Genomic DNA, 26,077 nt, shown 5'->3' on the forward strand with positions numbered 1-26,077 from the left:
CCGCCCGCCACCCATCATTCGCAGTTCAAGTTCATTTTCAAGTTCATTTATTAGGTGTAGGGAGTACTCTGTGACCTGAAATTCTTCATCGGAGATGACCAAATCCCAACAGTGTCTGAGCAGCCGGTAAAAAGCCTTGGAAGGTGGTATGATGCAAGCCTGAAGGACAAAGACCAGGTGCAACAGCTGCGCAAAGACATCAGTAGTAGCCTACAGTCCATCGACAACACCCAGCTACCTGGAAAGTTAAAGGCCTGGTGTCTGCAGTTTGGTCTCCTACCCCGGGTGTTGTGGCCCCTAGCAGTGTATGAGGTTCCAATCTCAACAGTGGAGAAGATGGAAAGAGGAGCCACGAGCTACTTAAAGAAGTGGCTCGGAGTTCCACGATGCCTTACCACCATAGGCCTCTATGGAGATGGTGTCCTCAAGCTGCCCCTCACCAGTCTAACCGAGGAATTCAAGTGTGCAAAAACCAGGCTCCAGATGACACTGAATGAATCTCGAGACCCAGTGGTGAGCAACAACGCGCCGACCTTGGCAACTGGGCGCAAATGGAGGCCAGGAAAAGCAGTCCAGGAGGCAACAGCAGCCCTCAGACATGCTGACATTGTGGGTCATGTTCAGCAAGGGAGAGGAGGCCTTGGGCTAACTAGCCATGCTGCTTGGAGTAAGGCCACTGCACCAGAGCGGCGGAAGATGGTAGTGCAGGAAGTACGCCATCAGGAGGAGGCTGCAAGGTGGGCCAAGGCAGTCTCTCTTGCCAAACAAGGACAGTGGACTCGATGGGACAGTGTGGAGAAGAGGAAGATCAGCTGGAAGGATCTGTGGGCCATGGAAGCGAGGCGGTTGAGCTTTTCCATCAGAGCAACATATGACATCCTTCCAACACCAGTTAATCTTCACCAATGGTATGGTGAAGATCCGGACTGTGCCCTCTGTTCCATGCCAGCCAACCTCAGGCACATTCTTACAGGGTGTAAAACAAGCCTCACCCAAGGACGCTACACTTGGCGTCACAACCAAGTCCTTAAAAACCTTGCGTCCGCCCTGGAGGACAAGCGAGCTGCCACCAACTCCCTACCACCCCCAGCAGCATCACACCCCTTACGGACGACCTTTGTCCGCGAAGGGGCTAAACCACAGAAGAGCGGCTCTACACCAATAGAGCGAGACCAGCTGCGCTTGGCCCGCGACTGGAAAATGCTAGCTGACATTGGCCGGCAACTTGTGTTTCCTCCGGAGATCGCAACCACCACCCTAAGACCTGACATGGTGCTCTGGTCCCGTTCGCTCAAGAAGGTCTTCATCATTGAGCTCACAGTACCCTGGGAGGACTCAGTAGATGAGGCTTATGAGCGAAAACATCTGCGCTATGCCGATCTAGCTGCCGAAGCACGGCATCATGGCTGGAACACAGAAGTCCGACCAGTGGAGGTGGGCTGCAGAGGTTTTGTGGCAACATCTACAACCAGACTGCTTAGAGACCTGGGAATTAAGGGCCAGAGCCAGCGTTCGGCAATCAAAGCTGTATCGGAGGCGGCAGAAGGCAGCAGTCAGTGGCTCTGGATGAAGAGGAAAGACCCCAGCTGGGCCCCAAAGTGAGAGGGCCAGGAGGTATGCAGTCAACAATGCTTGACTCAGGGAGGAGGACGCCCCTGCCATGCATAGTCCCATGGGATGTTGGCTACCAACAACAAGGCAACTCCTATGACTAATTGGGAATGGGACGCAAGCGTAGGATTGATCACCCTGTCGCTGGCCGCCTTTGGGGAGGGTGTATAGTATGAAAGGCCGAAACACCCTAGGACCCAAAGGTTCACTACTGACGATGCGCTCCCCAAATTTCACCAGGCTCACTGTTCATGAACTCTTGGAAGTGCTTGCACAAAGGATAATAACATCTCATCCTGTGTTCTTTGGAATCATTAGGTGTAGCCCTGTGAGCCATTCGGCCCTTGAATCGGGTGCAACCGCAACAAACAAAAAACAAAAACATGACAAAGAAAACATCTTAAAGTGACTATGTGCAAACAGAAAATGCAAGTTTTTTTTTTTCAAAAAAAGTTGGTTCCTATGGATGACCGGTGCTCGTCATGGGAACGTGGAAGGCATCGCAGTGAACAAAGCATCAAATGATTTTGACGCATCAAATGATTTTGAGATTAAAGCCCCCGATACATGCATTGAATCGCAAGGCTAAGAGGAATGTGTGTTCTGACTATTGGCATGTGCTCTATGTAACAGATTAACATCACCCCTGCAGCCACGAGGGCAGTGTTCTTCACTAATTTTCGGAGGGGGGCCACTTTCACCGATAAGACGTCACCAGTGTGAGGACTGCCACCCCATTTGTAACCATCAGCGGTTCGACGGCACGATAATGATGATGATGATGTTTTCACTTTTGTGTATTGTCGGAGGGCCGCAATAAAGGCCACCAGGAGCTGCCAGTGGCCCGCGGGCCTTGCGATGTAGAACACTGCACTAGAGGCACTACCATTCGGCACAAAGTAAATAAATAAATATTTAGATGCGCGTGCTCAGTGGGCGGTCAAATGTTACGTCGTCGTGATAAACGGAGGCGACAGACATACTAATGGTGTACTTGGCGAATATATACACAGTACATAAGTCCGACAGTTGTTACCATTACGACCATCGCTACAATGCAGTGTTAGAAATACGTAACTTGGAACATTACCCACTGCACAGCCCTGCACAGGCGATGAGAGGTGAGAGGCGAATTTCAACTCTGGAGTGGAGACCAGAGGTCGCAAACGGGTTTTGATTCCTTACCCGTACCTGTACCAGGCTGCACCAGGGTCGCAAACGGGTACCCGTACCCTACCCGATACCCGTACCCTACCCGATACCCGGCTACCCGTACCCCGGCCGGGTACGGGTAGGGTACGGGTATCGGGTACCCGATTGCGACCTCTGGGATGAAGCCATGTTGCAGGCGCGGGTGGGTTGATTCTAGGAACTTGAATTGTGAAAGAGACAAGACGTTGGGAAATGAGTGACAAACAGTTACTCACCAGTGACTCACGGCCTACCTGTACCCGTACCCGGCCGCACCAAGGTCGCAAACGGGTACCTGTACCCGGCCGGGTACGGGTAGCCGGGTATCGGGTAGGGTACGGGTATCGGGTACCCGATTGCGACCTTTGGTGGAGACCCAGGACAGAAGGGAAGGGAAGAGAGAGACAGCGGAAGAAGAGATGGCAGCAGCAGCAGCAGGGAGACAACCTTCCGGAGGTCACTTCTGAACAGGAGCAGCCAGGGAAAGGAAGGAATGGAAGTAATTGTGGGAGTTTCTTTTCCCAGCAATGGGAAGTTACGGGCAGAACAACAACAATGACAACATTACATACCCCAGGGCTGATATATTTTTTCATTTTCATTTGCTCCATTGGAAGGAATGGCCTCCACCCAACGCAGCTTTTCAGTGCTGTGTTCGAAAATGGACAGAAACAATTGATGACGAATACATCGTTATTTTTCACGTGGTTGCTTGCGTCACTGTGAACATTTGTACGGAAGAAAATTTTATTTTGTTAGCTTTTTTTTACGTTGCAAAATTAAGCGACCTCCCGCCGCTCAAATCCACCAGCGCATTGCCAATTCTCGCGTTTTTTATACCGCGAGACTATTAGCGATTTTCAAGTTTCACGAAGGCCCTATGTGTCACAGACGATTACAATCGGCAGCAGTTTCACAGGAGGGAACGATGTTGTTATGTTGCTTTACCCAATTAAGTAATTTTGGAGAAATTAGAGGGCCCCTCGAGAGGGTTTTCAACCTACAAGGTGCTAAGTGGGTTAGCCCCATAATTTTTACAGGAGCTGATTCATTTTTTTATCCTTTATATTAAGTTCACTTGTGCGCTTGCTTGCTTGCTTACAACCGTGCAAATCTTTCGGTCGTTTTTTAACCCACTTCCCGTGATCCAATCGAGCTGACATTTTCCACACAGACTCGTTGTGCGTGACAATTAATGTTCGTGAAAATTTTTTTCCAAAATTTTACACTTTTTAGGACAAAAATATTATATTTAATTACCAATTGCTTAATGGTGCCATGCAATCATCTGACCCATAGGTGGCAGCCATCTCAAGCCAGAGGACGAGAGGACTCTAGCCACCACGCATATAAAGGATTTATAGTGAAAAACTTTGTTTGTACGGGTTATACTTGTTATATATCAACGAGGTCCCTGAGATCTTCGAATCGAGCGTTGAGACATTACTCATCTCCTGCAGATAGCAGCGCTGAGCTCGTGATGAAAACTCCTCGTTCCTATGATGGGGGTGAGTCTAGCCATTAAATGACCACTGTTGACCTCCCCGCAATATGGTACTAGTAGTAGGTTGATAATTGGTTTTTTACCCTTCTAATCTGGCAACAAAACTGACACCTTTTTACAAGGAGTCATGTTTGCATAGACCACAATACCTGCAGTCATAATGCAAACAAAAGACATAACTCTGATAATGTGCACTGTCCTTGAAGTTGATTGGTCCACACCCGAGACAGCTTTCCTTAGAGCCTAGTCTCACATGGGTTGGACCAGATGACACCAAAAGGCGCACTGGTGAGACTAGGCTCTAAGGAAAGCTGTCTCGGGTGTGGACCAATCAACTTCAAGGACAGTGCACATTATCAGAGTTATGTTTTTTGTTTGCATTATGACTGCAGGTATTGTGGTCTATGCAAACATGACTCCTTGTAAAAAGGTGTCAGTTTTGTTGCCAGATAGAAGGGTAAAAAACCAATTATCATATTTTTACTGGCAAATGAGGTTCCCATAGTAGTAGGTTTTTACCCTTTTAAACTGGTACAAAACTGACACCTTTATACAAGGCATCATGTTTGCAATAACCACAACACAAGTAGTCAATTATCAGAGTTGCTTCTTTTTGATTTGCTTTTTTGACTACTTGTGTTGTGGTTATTGCAAACATGATGCCTTGTATAAAGGTGTCAGTTTTGTACCAGTTTAAAAGGGTAAAAACCTACTACTATATTTTGCCACTGGTAAAAGAGGTATCATAGTGTAAATATGGTACTAATTGTATCGACCCTGGAGGGATAATTGGCTGAATCAACCCAGGCCAACCGGGAGTAGATGTCGCGACATTGTGTTTGCTAGCCGCTCGCTCTGCTGCTGAGTCGCCCGGCCGTCTGCGATACAATCGTCGGGGCAAGATGCGCTTCTGCGGCCGTCTGGAACGCTCTTCTTTCCGATATTAGGAAGCCACTGGAGCTATGTACTTTTAAATCATCGAGATTTAAAGCTCATTTCTTTAGAACTGCTTTTTTGTGTTTAGTTTGTTGTCCTTCCCCCGCACACCTCCTATTCGCGCGGTTAGCTACATACGGTGCAAAGAAAGTTCAACAAACATGCCATCGGGTAGTCGTTTCGTGCCAGGCATTGGTAAAACGGTACTATCGAGCGGACGATCATCTGTCAGTCTAAAGTCGCGTCACCTACTCGCGTGCACTCGTCAGACGGTCAAAGGCGGTCACCGCATCGCACGTCGCTTTCAGAAGCGCTTCTGCGACCGTCTGGAACGTTCTCCCTTCCGATATTAGAGCTGTGCACTTGTAAGTCATCTAGATTGAAAACCCATTTCTTTAGAACAGTTGTTTTGTGTTCCGTTTGCTGTCCTTGCCCCTGCACACCTCCGATTAGCGTGGTTGGCTACGTACGGTGCGAAATAATTTCAACACAGTCATAATAGAAAACGTGAATCCGGGATATAAAGGGGTGCTGTGTGGGGCTGCCGCCTTACGTGTTCGAGGCGGAGAGCAGCCACTCGGCGTGCTTGCCCTGGTGATTCTCCATCAGCGTGAGTAGGAAGGCGTCGTTATTCCCCTCCACCTCGGCGGCCATCACGAACGCTCGGTCCGCGTAGTCCAGCACCAGCAGACGGCCGCTGCAGCCAGAAATGGGAGAGGGGGGGGAGGCACAATGCACAGACGGCAGGGCCAGATGCACAATTCTCTTTCGCACGGCTTCAGCTTTTGTTTCGTCAATCTCTCTTCCTTTCTGATCCCTATGTCGGAGCAGGCGACGCACGCTGACGTCACGATATGTTCATGCGTAGCCTCAGCGGACGGTGGGTGAACACACGCACGGCGAGCGTGCACAACGTTGGCCCAACATTCAGAGGTGTCCGTTTCATATTCGACGAGACGCGGAGGGTTTCTCTTGCTTAAGCTCCAAGCGCCGCGTCCTGGGTTAGGCCTCGTGTAGGGGGGTTTATTGCCTCAAGCTTTCACCACGCACTGCTGCGGGCATCTTTACTTTGACTCATGGAGATGCACGCAGTAGTGCGTGGCGAAAGCTTCTTCTGTATGTATGTTGAACTTCTTTCGCAGCGGACGTAGCCAACCGTGCTCATCGGAGATGCCCGCAGGAGCATGTGGCAAAAACCTTCTGCTGACAATGCCCGCAGCAGTGCATGGAAAAAAGCTTATTCTACTCAAGATACCCGCAGTAGTGCACGGGGATGGCTTGAGAGAACAAACCGCTCAATGCGAGGCCCAAACGCAGAAGATCAACGTTGTGACTACGGGCGGCTGCTAAGCAAACGCTGTCGAAAAACGTTCAGTTCAGTCGCTGGAACTAAATGTTGCTCGATTTTTTTCAGTGACGCGCAGACTCCCTCCCGTATTGGTCACTTGTGTATTCACGTGTTTCCCACAAATCTTTCTTATGACTTTCAAAAATTGTTCGTAAAATGCCCCTGCTTTTTGTTCTATGCAACCCCTGTCAGCCCTTCATGGTGATGTAGCTTTGACCGGGTCGCCAGTCAAAAAACAGCTTCTTAACTCAGTGCCTGAAATAAACCGACCAACGAACTGAGCGCAGAATGGCTTTGCGAAGAAATGACCCACGAGGTCATCGCTTTGCGTGAAACAAAAGAATCAAACGGGCGAACCACTGAGAGCAGCAGATGAAGCGATCCCGGCGGCTCACCCCTTCTGCTTGGCGGCGATGATGAGGAAGTCGTTGAAGAGCAGGAGCATCACGTAGGTCTTGCCATGCGTGAATCTCGCCACGGCCATGGGGATGAGCGTCTTGGCCTTGTCCTGGACAAGCAGCTTTCCACTCTTCAGCAGCGAGCGCGACTGCGATACAATGGCCAGGCTCTGGCACATGGGGGCACGGTGGAGGGGGGACAGAAGTGGTTTTGTTTTAACAACCGTGGCCTCCTTATAGTGGTCCCGGTCAAAGCTTTGACCAGGTTCCACCTGCGTTGGCAGTGGTGCATATCCACAAGTAATGAATACTGCACTCAACACATTTGTGAAGAACACTGCTCTAAAGGTAAAACAAATACTGTGTGCAGAGTAATAGGCCATGATCGAGGCAAACGCTCTAATTTGAAACACCGTTGTTCAAAACGTCGGCTGTGATATGTGTTGTCTCTTTTAGGGCAGTATTGTTGATGAGTGTGCTCAGTGTTCATTTGACCCAACACCGAAGACCCCTGGGTTTGATTTCCACGAAGCTCATGGTCCATCCTAAACCACATCCACTGCACAAACCATGGCAGATTCGGATACCTAACGATGCACGAATGGAAAATAAAAAACTCACCAGACACGTACAACTGTAGTCATCCAGAACAGACCGTAAAATGCATTTCAACGCAATGCCCGATCCACAAATACGAAAGAGACATCACAGCGACACACTCCTCTACTCCTGGCGCGGTTATCTGGCTTGACCACCCGCATGTGCAATTGTAGTTGTTGCTCTGCTTCTACATCATCAGCCATACGACAAGAAGAAGAGAAGCGACCGCGGCTTGGTTTCTCATTTAACCACAGCGGTTCCAAGGCCCCGTATCCGTAGACACAGTGCACGTGTGTGGGCTCTTGGCTCGGGTGAGCCGGCTCAAAGCCACCATGCTCAATTTGAGCCGGCTCCAACTCTGGAGCACGGGCCCGGCCGTGCTCAGGGTTCCTGTGAAGCTGCGCCAGAGTCGAGCCAGCTCGCTCGTGAATCTTTGAAAACAAGGGAGAGGCTCATTCCAGGGTCTGGAATGCTGTTGCCAATAAACTGCAGCTTGAATCACTACCTATGAGATCTTCACTCAAAACTGCTCTAGAGGATTAAATTTCGATTTAAAGCTTTCGTGACTGCAGGGATTCATCTTCTTGGTTCTTTCGGTAAAGTCATGTAAAATGGAAATAATAAAATAAAAATAAAACATAATAAAATAATTCTCACGACGTTTCGGCCACAACGCAAACCTGAGGACGGCTGCTTGTGTTGTGGCCGAAACGTCGTGAGAATTATTTTATTATGTTTTATTTTTATTATTTTATTATTTCCATTCTACGTGACTTTACCGAAAGAACCAAGAAGATGCTCTAGAGGAGTTGTACACCCCTAGCTGCCACTGCAATCTGGTAGCCTAAAATAAAATGTTTCGCTCCGGATGATCGCTGCAAAGTATGATCTGTGTTTTGATTTAGCGTGCTGATCTTAAAGGTGCATTGAGAAATGTTGATACTCCGACTGATGCTCCTGCTGTTGTGGAGTGACTCATGCAGCCAGCTATGGCTGCAGAGTTGTGGTACATGTTGTTTACGTCGTTTATTGTGAAAATTCGGTCACAGTTCCGATGACCACTGTTTCATTGCTTTTATGGCTTTATTTTGGTGATCTTCGAAAAGTTTTTTGGTTTGGCCACGTTTGTTTTTTTGTAGTACAGAGTTAGACTGATGGTCTTAATTTAAGTTGTCTTGTGGTTGTTGTTGTTTGACTTGCATCCCACTGGGATTTGTGCACACAGCGTTGGTGTACGGTGCTTTTCCTTCAATATTTTGCTGTCTTTTCTTGGATTTTCTGTTTGCACTTAGTCACTTTAAGATTTTTCTTGTTCATGTTTTTGTTCTCTGTTTGTTGCGGTTGCACCCGATTCAAGAGCCGAATGGCTCACAGGGCTACACCTAATAATTGAACTTGAACTTGAAACTTGAAAGCTAGGCCGTGTTGGACACTGAGCCATAGCTGAGTCGCGACTGAGAATACGGCCCCAGGAATGGCCGTGCTTCTTATTTGAGATGACAAGAATTGGGAGGTTGAGATCGTGACAATGTGTGGGGTTGCCGTGAGGTAGCCCAGGAGGTGGCCATGTAGCGATGGGCTTCAATCTGCAGGGCTATTGCGTTGGGTCTATATGCGGGTTGGGTCTCTCTGTTACCAACTCTGTGAGTGTTATTCTCTCGTATGTGAGTTGGGTATAATAGTGGCCAAAGTTTAACACGTAGGCTTTCGCGACCAATATTATTCATAATCAACGTTTTTGGGTTTAGATGGCGTTATTTATAAATGTGTCGTAACCCTCCACCACCCGACACGGCCAATCAGTAAAAAAGTGTCACGTTGACAAAAGACAAATAGTTCACTGCTTTAGCCCACCGGTGTGTTGAATTCGCCAGAATTGCCCGAAGATGAATTGCCCGATGATGCGATTACCAGCGAAACGTCGTACTCAAATTGTAAATGTTGTGGTTTCACGCTTCAACACACCGGTGGGCTGAAGCAGTGAACTATTTGTCTTTTGTCAACGTGACACTTTTTTACTGATTGGCCGTGTCGGGTGGTGGAGGGTTACGACACATTTATAAATAACGCGATCTAAACCCAAAAATGTTGATTATGAACTACCAAAGTGTTTTGAGTTATCAAACTGGCGCCCCTAGGGCAAACCCCGCAATCGGCGCCTCCACCCTCCAAACCCCAGAGGGCAATTCTCGGCTGACATTTTTGATAAACTGAGAAACATTTTTCCCCTATTTTCCGTTAAATGCTTTTTTCAGCGTATTTGTTTAAAACAGAGGCATAATAATTCGGTGTGTCTGTGTATCCCTCTGTTCAACCAATACATCCTCAGAGATGTTGAGACATGTATTATAAATCATATTCCCTCTATACGTGCACAGGAATTAAAATAATGACATCTTCGTTATTTTATTTGTATTTTTCCTCGAATCTGGTGCCTTACTTGGCGCCTGTAGCAACCGCCTAGTTCGCCTGTATGGACGGGCCCTCTCTGGATGTTAACGTTAGGTCTGGACAAGTGCAATCGTCTGAAGTAGTTGTTGCTATTTGTTTAAATATTGCCCTTCAGAAGTTGATCTCACCCAATAAAAAAAGTGATCAGAATTGCGTTGTTAAATGCAATTTTTAACACAGAGTAAAATCCATTTTAACAAGAGTTACCTTCATAAATGTTATTTTGGGGTAGATCGCGTAAATATAAATTTTAACACAATTCTTGAAATCCGCCTGATGAAAGTGGTTGTAATGACCAGCGCAACATCGTACTCAAATTGTAAATGTTGTGGGTTTACGTTACAACGCACCGGTGTGTTGAAGCAGTAACTAATTGACACGTTCTGTTTACGTGACAAACCTTACTAATTGGCTGTGTCGGGTGATTGCGGGGTTTAACGACACATTTATATCTACGCGATCTAACCCAAATTAACCTTTATTATGAATAACATTAGTCGCAAAAGCCTAGTGTGTTAAAAAGAGTTACCTTCATGCCCTTTTCAAAGTAAATGTTGTTCGCGATGTTCATGACTTGCTCAGCTTGTGTCCGCTCACCAACTCCCTTGTCACACTGCTGCACAAGCTTTGCAAAGAGTTGAGAGTAAAAGTTAAACTCTGCAGCCTTGAGCATGAACCCACTCGAAGGGTGGCACGCAACGTGGGCTAATGCAATCAAATGTAACTGCAGACCGACAAGACTGTTGGATAACACTGGTCAACAAAAAAAAAAAATTCTGGCCTGGACTTTTGCAGCTGTTTTTGACTAATTTCAGGGTGCTGATTCCAAATCTGATCTCAGATTTGCTCTATCACATCTCATTTTTATGCTATCGGCATACCCCATTTTGATTGATTTTACCCGAAATTAACTCTGTCACTTATGATTGCAAGTTGTTGCGAGTCAGTGACTGCTTTAGTGTTAAAATATGGTGCTGTATTTTTAGGATAGTGTGTTTATAATTTCATTTTATGTAGATATCCACATTTATTTAATATTTTTCTTCAGCAGTTTTTATTGAAATGCAATATTTCATATTTCAAAAACCTGATGTGATAGACAAAAACTGATGCCAGATTTGGAACCAGCACCCCAAAATTACCTTAAAACCGTTGGAATACCTTATGCCAAAAAAAGTGTGTTGACCAGTGTTATTCATCGCGCGACTTGGCCATTGACAAAACAAACCGGCAGACGCTCAACGGAGTGGCGATGAATAGTAAGGGCGAAAATTTATTTAGAAAATGTTAATTGAAATAAATGGCTGGATTGCGAGATCAGACGTACCTCTTCCAGTTTAGACCGAGCCAACTCGACCACGTGTCCTGATTCTATGCTTTCTCCTGCCTTCGAAATGACATTCTGCGTGGGGAAAATATACAAAACATGTATTACAGTTATCTTCTTATACGTAGGTAATTACCACCAATATTATGATTCCTAATTAGTTTTTTTTTGGGTTTGATCGTGTAGGTATAACCCTCCAAGCAATTTTGTTTTCAAAAATATATTTTAAAAAATGTACACAGATTACAGGCGACATCGATACAGATTACAGGTAAGACTAATAACCCTTATTTTTAACTGTGCATTATTCCCAACACTGACGTTAATTTACGTGACGGTGCAAGGGTAATTATCATCAACATTTAACGAGACAGACAATTTACTGTTTTATTTGCAGAGAGGTTGAAAGCCCCCAATCTGTCAAAATTTAAATCTGACCTGAAGACTCCCCAACACATTCGTACACAGGGCACAGCGTTTGATTTGCCTTTGGCTTCGTATTCATACACAAACCTGAAACCTTATGGCAAAGCATCTATCCAGTAGATAATACCATTAGTAATGATAATAGGGGTTTACCCCTTTTTTTCTGGCAACAAAACAGGTGTTAAGATGTTAAAACACCAAACTGAAACATTTTACAGGGAATCATGTCTGCATTAACAACAATACTTGTGGTCAGAATGCAAACAAAAAACACTCTCTGATAATAAATGCATTGTCCTTGAAACTGATTGGTCCACATCAGAGACAGCTTTCTTTTGAGCCTCGTCTCAAACGGTGTTAGACCAGAGGCCACCAAAAGGTTTCGTTTTATAAAGTGCTGTCGTTTATACACACTGCATCTCACAATCGCTGAGGAACCACGGACAAAGCTGGAAGGCAGCCACCACGGTGCTGAGCCGGCACGAACTCTTGCCCAAGCTCTGCAGTCCTCTACGTATTCAGCCAATGAGTGTTTACACATTTGTGGAGGAAACCGGGGCATCCGGAGAAAACCACGCACGAAGGCCGGTACCACATGTTAGGGGTCGTGTGCCCATCACCACACGCAGCCGCCTTTGTCTCCCCAGTGCTGATGTTCAGGTTCAGATGTTCGTCCATAATGTTGGCTGACAGCGAGAATTTAACTCGGGTAGTTGGGTACGTACCACAGTGCAATAACCACCACACTACCACTCCCCATTCAAGCTTTCACAAAGACAAAGACAAAGATCCCCCCTATAGCCTTAATAACAGACTTGTGGCAAGTGCTATTAGCGAAGCTGGCAGGGCACACAAGCGGGTGGGTTGCTAGCGCCACACCCAGCCTCCTTTGTCTTCCGAGTGCTGATATTTTCACACCGCACTAGGTACTAATTTTAGGCTGGGCTAACCTAAGGGAGATCCAGTACCGGTTCAGATATTCGTCACCAATGTTGGCTGTGAGCGGAAATCGACCCGCAGCACCATCGCTCCCCACACCATAGCAGTCGCCACACTCACTTGACACACTCAAAACAGGGAAAGTGATTCATCTTCTTGGTTCTTTCGGTAAAGTCACGTAGAAGGGAAGTAATAAAATAATAAAAATAAAACATAATAAAATAAAATAATTCTCACGACGTTTCGGCCACAACGCAAGCACACCTCCCCCCCTCCAAACCAGCTTAAATATACGCTCCAAGCTTGGTGGTGTTTCATTCTTCGCCTGAGGATGGCTGCTTGCGTTGTGGCCGAAACGTCGTGAGAATTATTTTATTTTATTATGTTTTATTTGTATTATTTTATTACTTCTCTTCTACGTGACTTTACCGAAAGAACCAAGAAGATGAATCCCTGCAGTCACGAAAGCTTTAAATCGAAAGGGAGAGTGATTGTTGGGCGTAAACTCGGCGCCGTGCACATTTTAGCCATGACCTCCCTCCGTCCGTCTTGACCCCGCAGCGCAGACCCACCGTGACGAGCAGCTGGTAGCGGGTGATGCGCTGGTAGGGCACGCTCAGGAAGGAGAGGAAAGGCAGCTTCTCACACACCGGCGCCTCCTCCAGCAGCTTGATCTTGCTCGCGAACAAGCCCTTGTCCTTGCCCTCACTGCCATAGGGAGCACAGAGATCGGGTTTAATAAGGGAGGTTGGTCTTCTTGGTTCTTTCGGTAAAGTCACGTAGAATGGAAATAATAAAATAATGAAAATAAAACATAATAAAATAATTCTCACGACGTTTCGGCCACAACGCAAGCAGCCGTCCTCAGGTGAAGAACAGGTCTGTCGAGAAGATATTAAGACTCTGCCTTCTCGACAGACCTGTTCTTCACCTGAGGACGGCTGCTTGCAGTTGTGGCCGAAACGTCGTCAGAATTATTTTATTATGTTTTATTTACATTATTTTATTATTTCCATTCTACGTGACTTTACCGAAAGAACCAAGAAGATGAATCCCTGCAGTCACGAAAGCTTTAAATCGAAGGGAGGTAGGTGTTTGTTGTACGATCGCACCAGGCGTCGATGGACGCGACGGGGGAAGGCTCGGAGCACGCGGGGACATCCGATGCGTGAGCTGATACCGATACAAACTCCTCTATGTATAGCCATCGTCAATCTGCTGCTGCCGGAGTAAGGCCCCCCAAACACGCCTGCCACCTTCGCATGATCCTGCGATGCAATAAACACATTCCTGCAGAGGGAGCTGGTAGGAACATTGGGTTGCTCGGTCAATGGCCAGGGTCAACGGCGGCGTGGTGTATTCCGCAAATATGCCCGACTGTGAGGGCGGGCACAAGCCGGCGTGAGTAGGTTAAACATTGAGTTATATAAGGGCACCACGGGGTGACCAGCCCCTCCCCACCCAGCCCCACCCCTCCCACCCCCCACCTAGCCACACCCTCCCCACCCAGCCCCTCCCCACCCTCCCCTCCCTACCCAGCCCCTCCCCACCCTCCCCACCCAGCCCCTCCCCACCCTCCCCTCCCCAACCAGCCCCTCCCTGCACGACGGACGGACGGACACAATAATCCCCTGTGGGCTGGTGTAACCAGGAGGTTCCTACCAGTATAATCCTGGGATGCAATAATACTCCACCCAGCACCTGCACGTGAACCGATTCCTCTAAGCTCCGTATCCTCAGTGGACGTCCGCTGGGATGCGACTTAGGTCACCGTGCCCATTCCGCGCGTTCATTGCAACACTTAGAATCCGACTGGAATCGGTTTCCGGGATCATTCTTGACTATCGAAGCCGGTAATTGTTAAAAAAAAATTATAAAAACCTACTTAAATTTCTTGAAGGTCGTGATCTGGCAGGGGATGTTGATGACGTAGGAGACCAGCGGCTTGAAGTGGTTTAGGGAGTACTCGTAGAGGATGTCGCACACGTCGGAGATGAGCGGAGACATCTCCACTCGCTCCATCAGCCTGCCCAGCAGACTTGCAAAATGACAAGGTGCGTCCCCACCATCGTTAATGATTCGAAAAAACAAGCAAAAATAATAGAAATAAAAAAAAACTTTTTAAAAATCACGCTTTTTTTTGCAGAACCTACCTGGCCAGAAACGACAGCTCAATGAAGTAGCACATTGCGTAGAGATTCATAGCAGCCATCCAGCAGTAGATCGATAATCACATGGTAAACATGAATGTACTGTTGTAATGGAAGAACTCCACGACTCCAGGAAGTGGCTCCGAGGCTTGCCATAACGTAAGAGACCGTGGAAAATTAGACCCAAGCCGAAACATAACATATTAAAAAGAATGTTTAAAAAAATTATATTTTTTTATGATGGAATATAGTATTGTCATCAGTATGACATAAGTATACCAAGTTTGCAGTCGATACCACATTGGGAAGTGGGTTAAAATTGAGTTACAATATTTGAGGATACAACAACGAAAACAACAGAGTGAGTTAATAGAAATCAATCGATGCTGGTTGCAATTACCAGCGAAACGTCGTACTCAAAAATTGAAAATGTTGTGGTTTCACGCTTCAACACACCGGTGGGCTAAAGTAGTGAACTATTTGTCATTTGTCAATGTGACACTTTTTTGCTGATTGGCCGTGTCGGGTGGTGGAGGGTTACGACACATTTATAAATAACGCGATCTAACCCAAAACCGTTGATTATGAATAATATTGGTCGCGAAAGCCTGCTACGTGTTAAATAAATTCATATCGCACCATGAAATGAGGTGCATGCCTTATGGGACCTCCTTTGCCAGTACCAAAATATACTAATAGGGGTTTTCCCCCTTTTTTCTGGCAACAAAACTGACACCTTTTGCAAGGAATCATGCTTACATTAACCACAATACTTGCAGTCAAATGCAAACAAAAAACAATACTCTGATAATGTATGCATTGTCTTTGAAACTGATTGGTCCACACCAGAGACAGCTTTCTTTAGAGCCTAGTCTCATATGGTGTTCGACCAGATGACGCCTTTTGGCGTCATCTCAGTTTCAATGACAATGCATAAATGATCAGAGTATTGTTTTTGTTTGCATTTGACTGCAAGTATTGTGGTTAATGTAAGCATGATTCCTTGCAAAAGGTGTCAGTTTTGTTGCCAGAAAAAAGGGGGAAACCCCTATTAGTATATTGAGGTGCATGCCGTTCGGTTGCGGCTCGTCCAGGTGTGCTGATGAGCCCTATTTAAGATGAAACCGGTCCACAGTTTTGCCTATCACTGCGTCACAGTTCGTATGATCACGGTTTCATTGCTTTCATAGCTTTATTTTGGTGATTTCGAAAAGTGTATTGGTTTAGCCATGTTTGTTTGTTGTAATACAGAGTTATACTGATGGCCTTAATCTAAGTTGTCTTGTGGTTGTTGTTGGTTGTTTGACTTGCATCCCACTGGGATTTGTGCACACAGCGTTGGTGTACGGTGTTTTTTCTGCAATATGTTGCTGTCTTTTCTTGGATTTTCTGTTTGCACTCATTCACATATTCAATTTAAGATGTTTTTGTTTCTGTTTTTTTTTGTTTGTTGCGGTTGCACCCGATTCAAGAGCCGAATGGCTCACAGGGCTCTATACCTAATAAATGAACTTGAACTGTCTGCTGCCAGTCAGTCACGTTGTGCTCGATTTAATGTTGCCGGCGATCGAACGGCCGTGGGGAAAATGCCGTCGTGGAACCGGCTCTGAAATAAATTATTTCGTGACGCTTTCCGTTGGCACGGCGTAGGAAAAACCAAACCAAACATATTTCTTAAATTGGCGACGTTTCATGGGGCAATGCCTCTTTCCCCACGACACACAGATGTTTGGGGAGCGGTGGCATAATGGTTAGCGCTACGAACCCGGCGACCCGGGTCCGATTCCCGCCCACGGCCAGCGCCAGTGACGATTATCTGAACCGGTCATGGGCCTCCCCTAGGTCGACTCAGCCTCAAAAGAGTACCTGGTGCGGTGTGTAAACATCGCCACTAGGGAGACAAAGGCGGCCGGGCGTGGTGCTGGCCACCCACTCCCTCGTGTGCCATGCCGGCTTTCATAGGTGCTCGCTAACAGCACTTGCCCCTACAGTCTGTCAAGGCTATAGGGGGATCTTTGTCTTTGTTATGGGAAAGGGCGAAAGCCATTGTCCAAAGCATAGACTCCACAAGACAGCCCCAATGTGTTTTTTCAATTGGGGCTGTGTAGTAGCCAACCATAGCACGGTGCTAATATTGTTGACGAATGCGCAGTCTTTTTTTTTTAAGTATCTCAAATAAATAAATGTATCCACCCAAGGAAAGCCTCTGGGAGTCTCAACTCTTTTTTTAGGAGGGTCCCTGCCAAGTTTTCGCAGTAGGGGGCGACGTTGCTGCTTCGTGCAAATCCCATTTGAGTGGTTTCCAGGCTGTTGTAGTAGAACGTAAGTAACACATTAAATAAGAAAAGTATACGTCCCTCCACGTAAGAAAGTAATCGTTTATTTTTAACACGTGCCATCAGAAGCCATCGGACATTCTGGGCGAGCATCGGCTTAGCAACATTGGTTAAATACAGAGTTCCCTGTATTGGGGTAGTGATAGTGGTTGGGGTAGTGATAGGGATTTGGGTGGTTATAGGGATTGGGGTGGTTATAGGAGTAGTGATAGGGGTTGGGGTAGTGATAGGGGTTGGGGTAGTGATAGGGGCTGGGGTAGTGACAGGGGTTGGGGTAGTGATAGGGGTTGGGGTAGTGATAGGGGTTGGGGTAGTGATAGGGGTTGGGGTAGTGATAGGGGCTGGGGTAGTGACAGGGGTTGGGGTAGTGATAGGGGTTAGGGTAGTGATAGGGGCTGGGGAAGTGATGGGGGTTTGTTTTGCTGCCTTAAAAATATCGGATTTATATAAGTATTGTTTTACATTTAGTGACTTGCCTTCGATTTTCTCTATTTTGCTCTCCTATAATTTCCCATCTTGCTTTGCTGTTGTAACTTTCTGACCCGCCCATACTCTCTTTAGATTATGATTCCGTGTTGAGGGAGGAACGGAAGTAGGTGAGTGAAGTTCCAAGTTCCAAGTTCATTTATTAGGTATAGCCCTGTGAGCCATTCGGCTCTTGAATCGGGTGCAACCGCAACAAACAAAAAAAACATGAACAAAAAACATCTTAAAGTGACTATGTGACTAAGTGCAAACAGAAAATCCAAGAAAAGACAGCAAAATATTGCAGAAGATGACTCTCTCACGACCATCACTCACGACTGCCCGATACAACACGCGCGCTCCGGTGGAATGATGCAGCACAACTGGCGTGACATGGGGAGAGAAACCCAACGACGACGAAAATACATACGTCGCATTCCTTGGGGGGGGGGGGGGTGTTAGTTCGTTGAGTACCTTTCGCTGATATTTTTGACTTGCACGATGTTGGAAAAGAGGTCGTTCTTGTCCCTGGGGCTGAGGATTCTGTTGAGCGAGTCCGACTTCATGAAGTGGTTGATGAAGACGTTCAAACTTTTCAGGTAGGACGACTCGGACGTGACGATCTCGAACATAGCCTGGGGAACACCGTCGCCACCACGACACAAAGCCACAGGCAAACTTCTCGTGAAACAAACTTTCATAGAAAAGTTGGCGACCTCAAGTTTGACTTCTGGTGAGGGGGGCATGGCTATAATCAGGGGCTCTGGTTCGAGGCCTAGGGTAGCCCCCTCCCCCATCCTGGTTTTCTTGTTACATAATACACATATAACCTAATGCAAATGTTTTCCTTTGAGTTCATGGGGCGAATGAGAGAGCGAGCGAGGGAGGGAAAGCATCAACAACGCACACCCACCCAGTGTGCGTTGCCGGAGAGAATTATGGAGAAAAGCACAAATGAGCAGAACTCTGTTCCGTGTTTCTGCAAATGAAGGAAAAATTTTAGTCCATCAGCCTATTTTATTGGCTTTTAAGATCAATATTATCAAGCAGCATCCGTTCTTGCCAATAGCAGCTGGTAATTCAGCAGCATTTGTATAACAAGCCAGAATTTCGAAGCTGCCCAGACTTTGCTTGCTTTCAAAAAAGTCTGCTTGATGTTGGTCTGGAAAGCCTGATAATAATGACAATTTGTATTATTACAATTCTAAAGCATCTTTCACAAAGGATGTGACGACAGTGCTGTAGAAGACAGCAGACACTCAGCGCTCAACAAAACTCATGGCTACAAAACATTTTTGTTAACAAATAACGCGGTGACACAGAGCAGAGTTATACTTTAAGATACACTCGCCCAATGGATCATAATATAATATTTAACATAAACAAAACCTTAACCCTATCGCTAATCATTCACTTATAACCCCAACAATAATACGACCACTCTGACCTGCAGAACGCAACCCCTTTAAGGCTTGTAATTTCACTCGTGTAATCACTTTGTAACGGAGTTGGCCGGACATCTCATTTATCGGGTCACGCAGCTTGAGCAATTACTGGCGCTGATTCCGGCTGCCCTATCCGCTTTGTTTACCCCTTCCTGTGCCTCTCAATCGAACGAAGAAAAAATTAACCCGTAAAAAAAAGTTTTTCACTCTAAATACTTTATATGCGTGGTGGCTAGAGTCCTCTCGTCCTCTGGCTTGAGATGGCTGCCACCTATGGGTCAGATGATTGTGTGCCAGCATTAAGCAATTGGTAATTAAATATTTTAAAAAATGTCCCTAAACAGTGTAAAATTTAGGAAAAAATTTTCACGAAAATTAATTGTCACGCACAACGAGTCTGTGTGAAAAATGTCAGCTCGATTGGATCATGGGAAGTGGGTTAAAAAACGACCGAAAGATTTGCACGGTCGTAAGCAAGCAAGCAAACACGCAAGCAAGCAAGCAAGCGAACTTAATATAAAAGATTTAAAAAACACCGTGCCGTGTAACACACTTTGCGCATTTTTCAACGTGACAGCAAAGAAAAAAGCTAAGCAGCGTCACGTGATTCGTCACCTCTTGGTGCTGTATCTGACGCTTGGTTAGGGAGCTCATGAGGCCACTCTCGATCACTTGATACTGCTGGCTCCACAGGGAGACCATCTGCTTCACTTTCGCCAGCCCCTGTGCGGGTGCTATGCCGTACAAGCTATCGTAATCGTCGGGCGAGAGCGTGGATTCGCTGTTGTCGCTGTCCTGTCGAAGTTTGTTCAGCGCCCGCATGTGTGAGATCTCCTGGTAGACGTGGTACATGGGTTCTGAAATCACACGGAGCGTACCGATTAGCACGGTTGGCTACGTATAGTGCCAATGCAGTAGTTCAATATACACACATACGGTTGAACACGTGGTAGGCTTTCGTGACCAATATCATCCATACGAGAGGTTTTTTGGGTTAAATCGCGTAAATATATCAATGTGTGGTTAAAACCTAACACCCGACAGTCAACCACTAAGGGTTGTCACGTAAACAGAACGTGCCAATTCGTCACTAGGACAGCACAGATCTGGCTGTCGCCTGATGAAGCTAGTTGTAATTACTGGCGAAACGTCGTACTCAGATTGTAAATTCTGTGGCTTCGTTCTCCAACACCCGGGTGTGCTGTTCTAGTGACGAATTGGCACGTTCTGTTTACGTGACAACCCTTACGAGTTGGCTGTGTGGTGGTAGTGGCGGGTTTTAATGACACATCTATATATTTACGCGATCTAACCCAAAAAACCTCTTTTATCGATACATACATACATCGGTCCTAAAGTGTGACCCTCCTGGTAGGTGTGATACATGGGTTCTCAAACCACACGGATCATACCGCATCAGTCCTATCACGTGTCCCTGTTGGTAGGTGTGACAACTCGAATACATCGATTCTAGATTTGAAGCTTTCGTGACTGCAAGGATTCATATTCTTAGGTTTTTTTCGGTAAAGTCACGTAGGTAAAAATCAAAATTAATAAAAGTAAAATAAAAATCACGACGTTTTGGAGGCAACACAAGCTGCCGTCTTCAGGTGGAACCGTCACAGCACGATTGCTTGATACAGCAATCGTGCTGTGACGGTTCCATCAAATACATCGATTTGCCACGTGAACAAACGCGGCCATTTTTATATTTTCATCAATCCAAACCCCCCCCCCCCCCCCCCCATTTATGTATCAAAGCGTCGGTGGCGAAAGCCGCTGTGTTACGAGGACACTGTTAATGTCGTGGTTATGCCCACCACTATTGGTGTATATCGGTTGCAAATTTCTCGGCGGGGGCAGCGGTGGAGGCGGAGGTTTTTCGGTCGACGGTCGTTTAGGCGGAAGAGGGGTTCTCTTTTGCTGACTCTGTCCGGGCTTGAGTGCTCTCATCGGATCTGGAGGCTTTGCGGCGTTGAGTTCCTTGCCGGCGTCTGACGGAGACAGGTTCACACGGGCGTCTCACAGGTCGCACAAGGCAAACAGCAGCTTCAGGGGCGGAGCACGGCATGAGCAGACGAGGCAAAAGCTTAGGGCCCCAAGTGGGTAAAGGGGCCTTAAACACGGCTCCATGACACCAGTCATCGTGCCCGTGCTTACCGGATGGGGTGTCTGTTGGTACCGGTGTTTGGGCACCATTGGTCGGATTGGGATCATCCAAATGCTTGTCCATCGTCGGTTGCCTTCTCAGTGGTATTGGGGGAGCACCGTCATTGCCTCGATCAGGTTTTTCCTGTCCGGATGTCGGTATAACGTCTGCCGTTTTTTGTTCTTTTAACTCAAGCCGAGTCAATTCCAGGTGGACATCTGCCGTTGGTTCCTGAGCTCCTGGTGAACAGGGCGGAAGAAAACGATGACAAATTATTAAATAACGCACGTAATTTAAGACTCTTCCTCCGATGCGCAAAAACCAGTGCAACCGGCTTAACTCGGAAAATATAATTCGGTGAAATATGTGAAATATGTGTAATGTGTATTTCAACGGAGAGGAAAACGCAACCCAGTAATTTTAGCAAACCAAAAACTCAGTTCACATTATCACGTTGGGGTAATAATCAAAGAGTTGTATTTCCGAGTCAAGCCAATCGTGCGTCAATATTCTCTGTCGGCAGCCCGTAATCCGGTCGTGGAAGCTCCACATTCCCATGGTGGGGCCAAGTCTTTCCGTAAGATGCCCACTTCATCTCCTTACTGCACGGACTTGAATTCTAGACCTTCTCGTAGTGAAACTGCTGCCGTCTGCCACAAGAGCCACTCTTGCCAGAAGTTGCCAACGACTCGGTTTGTTTATATTCTTAGGTTTTTTTCGGTAAAGTCACGTAGGTAAAAAGTTAAAATTAATAAAAATAAAATAAAAATCACGACGTTTCGGAGGCAATACAAGCTTCCGTCTTCAGGTGGAACCGTCACAGCACGATAGCTGTATCAAGTGAGAGAAAGTGTTGCCTCCGAAACGTCGTGATTTTAATTTTATTTTTATTAATTTTAACTTTTTACCTACGTGACTTACCGAAAAAACCTAAGAATATGAATCCTTGCAGTCACGAAAGCTTCAAGTCTAGACTCGGTTTGTGTTTAATTGGAATTTTTCACAACTCACCAGCAGCAGCGGTCTTGCTGGGCTGCACTTTCCTGGGCGAGTTAACTGACCTTTCTGACCCCCCCCCTCAGGCTTAGCTTTGAGGGCCTCGTCTGGGACTGTGAGAATAACTTAATTTCTGGGCAGGGCCCACCATCGGACCAACATCGCCACTGGGTAGCATCGAGAAGTTTTCTTGTGGATAAGTAAACGCAACAAAGACAAAGATCCCCCGTATAGCCTTAACAGACTGTAGGGGCAAGTGCTGTTAGTGAGTAGCACCTATGAAGGCCGGCATGGCACACGAGGTGGTGGGAGGCCAACACCACGCCCGGCCGCATTTATCTCCCTAGTGGCGATGTTTATACATCACACCAGGTACTCATTTGAGGCCGAGTCGAGCCAGGGGAGGCCCAGGACCGGTTCAGATAATCGTCACTGATGTTGGTGGCCGTGAGCGGGAATCAAGATCGGGTCGCCGGGTTCGTAGCGCAGCGCTAACCGCTACGCCGCCGCTCCCAACACAACGTCACCCACGACACAGCAACGCTGCACGATCGTCCCGATACGATGTGTAAACCAGTGGACCAGTGGCGCACCACGGGATCGGGAGCAGAGTCAGTTGCGCCAAAGGGCAGACAGGGAGGCAAGATGACCGTGAGAGGGAAGGGATGCTGGGTCGGAATGTCCCCAAAACGGACAAAGAGGGGGGCACACGGCTCAAGATGAGGGCAGCGAGAAGAAGGAGCGCCGGGCAGGAAGGGGAGCAGGGGGAGAAGGAATGACCGGGGCCGTGACGCCAGGGATGAGAGGGGAGGCAAGAGAGGAAGAGAGAATGAATGAGCAGAAGTGATATTCTTAGGTTTTTTCGGTAAAGTCACATAGGTAAAAAAATTAAAATTTAAATTAATAAAAAAAATGATACAGCTATCGTGCTGTGACGGTTCCACCTGAAGACGGAAGCTTGTGTTGCCTCCGAAACGTCGTGATTTTTATTTTATTAATTTTAATTTTCATTTTTTACCTACGTGACTTTACTGAAAAAACCTAAGAATATGAATCCTTGCAGTCACGAAAGCTTCAAATCTAGAGCAGAAGTGAGTTACGCGCAGCGGCGTCTGTGTTCACAGGTGATGGGGGAGAGCGAATCAGTGGGGGCGGCCACACACCAGTCACGTGGTGGTTTACGGGAGGCGAGAGCTGATTTAGATAGAGAGATATTCCGCGCTATCTATATCCAAACACATCCATTATGAGATGAGTCGGACTAGTGACTTCAGACAATGATTTACGAGTTAAACTTGAAAGTGAAACTTTCTTTTTCGTAATTCTCTTAGCCGGTGACACGGCCGAGCGGTAACGCATTTTGCCGCTCGTTTCAGAGGTTCGCAGTTCAGGGCCAGGGGCCGCCCTTGTTAATATTCTGGGCGTATTCGTCAAAAGTGCGTGCCGTCTGCTTCCCAGGGGGCATTGCAGATCCCGCGACGTGATTCGACAGAAAGAGTAGGCCCCGTGTGCCAGCGTTGGCGTCATGGTGCAAGCTCGAAACGTTGCTCACAAATGACTTAATTGGGAAAATCGAACGGCAACGTTGCCCCCAAACTGGAAGGTTACTGCTCATTTGCTGGCCGGTGCTGCACAGGGACGGCTGCCTCCTTGGCTAAACTACATAAGGGCGCTGCAATGAATGAGATGAGACAGATGTAAGGCGCTTTGAGCTGCCTAGGTATTTAAGCAAGCTTCCTGTGCAATGCAAATCCGTATGTTGCATTACTCTTGCGCTGAAGCAGTTACGGCCAAAATGTGTCGCTCGTACAACAGGGTCCCAAGACGTTTGGTGGTGGAGCAGTCGATTTTCGGACTCGCGTGTAATCACAAGAGCAAACCGAAACGTTATTCCACGACTCCAGTCATCGTGCCCTTGCTTACCGGATGAGGTGTCTGTTGGTACCAGGTGTCGGCGTCAGGATGGGATGATCCTTCTGCTTGGTGGACGGCATTCTCGCTGGTATTGGGGGAGCCACGTGATCGTCTTGATTAGGTGTCTCCTGTCCGGATGTCGGTTTCAAATCCTGCCATTTTTTGTCCGCTTAACTCGAGTTCCAACGGAGTAGATTTCCGGTGGACGCCCGCCGTTGGCTCCTGAGCTGCTGGAGAAAAGGGCAGAAGAAAGCGAAGACAAATTATTAAATAGTGCACAGTAATTTAGACTCTTTCTTCGATGTGCAAAACACCCGTGCAAACAGCTGAACAAGGAAAATAGAATTCGGTGAAAATGTGCATTGCAACGGAGAAGAGAAAACATCGTTTGCCACTATAGCAAACCAAAAACTTAGTTCACATCAAAACTTTGAAGTCTTAATCAGAGGTTTTTTTTCTTCCGAGTCAAGCGAGCGATTGTGCGTCGATCTTCTCTGTCGGCAGCCCTCGCTTCGGTCGTGGAAGCTCCACATTCCCACGGCGAGGGCCAGTCTTTCCGTCGGAAGCTTCACTTAATCTCCTTACTGCGCGGATTTGAACTCGAGAAATTCTCGCATTGGAAGTGGTGCCGTCTGCCACGAGGCTCACCCTTGGCCAGAAGTCGTCAACGACTTAATTCGTGCTCAGCCGGAATATTTCACAACTCACCAGGAGCGGCGGTCTTGTTGGCCAGCTTGGTCCTCGGCAAAGGAACTGGCTTGAAAGGTGTTTCTGGTTTCTCAGTCAGTTCGCCTTTCTGCCCCTGCTCGTGCTCAGCTTTGAGGGCCTCGTCTGAGATTGGGGGACTGCTCAGGAGAGACTTCCCCTGACAGTCCCCTAGTTTTGAAACGGACGCGGACGTCTTTGAAGAAGAAGAGCTGCATAACGGCGAATTCCGTTTTCCTTCGACGCTATCAGTTTCCTTCTTCCCGTATCCCTCGGTCGTCTTTGAATGTTCGTTGGAGACGTTAGCATTCGGAGGCATTAACGCTTTTTTTCGGAGTTTTTGTGGTGCTCCCATCGTCCACATATTTGGAAGAAATGTGTTTAGTGTCTGCCGAGATATCGGTGTCTTTAGCTTTGTTCGTGAGTGGCTTTGGCAGCACTGGGGGTCCAGGCTTCCCGCTGTTGCCTGGTATCAAGGTCACTGGTTTTGGTTTGGTCACTGGTTTTGGTTTGGCCACTGTAACAGGAGGTGTTTCGTACATAGCAGTCAATCGCTGAACAGGCTTTACATTCTCGTAAACGTCACCGCGGTCTGCCGGAGTCGATGGCATGTTTGTTTCTGCTATGTACTGATCTAAAGCAGAAAACATTTTGTGGGGGGGAAAATCAATCAATCCAACGGTTCATTTTTTTAAGTCACAAAATTCAATCTAAATCCAGCACTTTGAAGGCGATGCCTCCAGTTAGTGAACACGTTTTATCCTGCGATACTGCGTTGCCAATGACACGCAAGCACGAAAAACGAGAACTCAACACATTTTTCACAAAGAACACTGCCCTAAAAAAAAGTTGGGGGCGGGGGGAAAGGCATATTTTTAGCCCAATCACATTCTTCATAGCAGCTTCTATCTGCAGAAATCTCGCTGCTATGAAAATGTCGCCGACGATATACATACAGGGCGGTCCACATGTCTTGTGACCCGACGTTTAATTGACCAACGACCTTTTGTATTACTTCGCATATTAATGTCTGTTTTCAATAATAATAATAAACCCCACTGTAATATTAGAAAGTTTGAGAGAGGTCACAACACATTTGGACCACCATGTATAGTCCAGGTTCTTGCGCGACTTACGAATATTCGGCTCGTGACATTTCACGCGAACGCAATTGACAAATGATGGG

At 46.9% G+C, this 26,077-nt stretch overlaps 1 pseudogene; it reads right to left on the reverse strand.

Moving 5' to 3' along the window:
- The window catches only part of LOC133351263 (ephexin-1-like), a 33,983-nt pseudogene extending 8,442 nt beyond the window's left edge, over nucleotides 1–25,541 (reverse strand).
- Between the last annotated feature and the right edge of the window lie 536 nt (nucleotides 25,542–26,077).

Source organism: Lethenteron reissneri, chromosome 36 (assembly GCF_015708825.2).
Source record: "Lethenteron reissneri isolate LAM-NWPU_2019-01 chromosome 36, ASM1570882v1, whole genome shotgun sequence".
NCBI lineage: Eukaryota > Metazoa > Chordata > Hyperoartia > Petromyzontiformes > Petromyzontidae > Lethenteron > Lethenteron reissneri.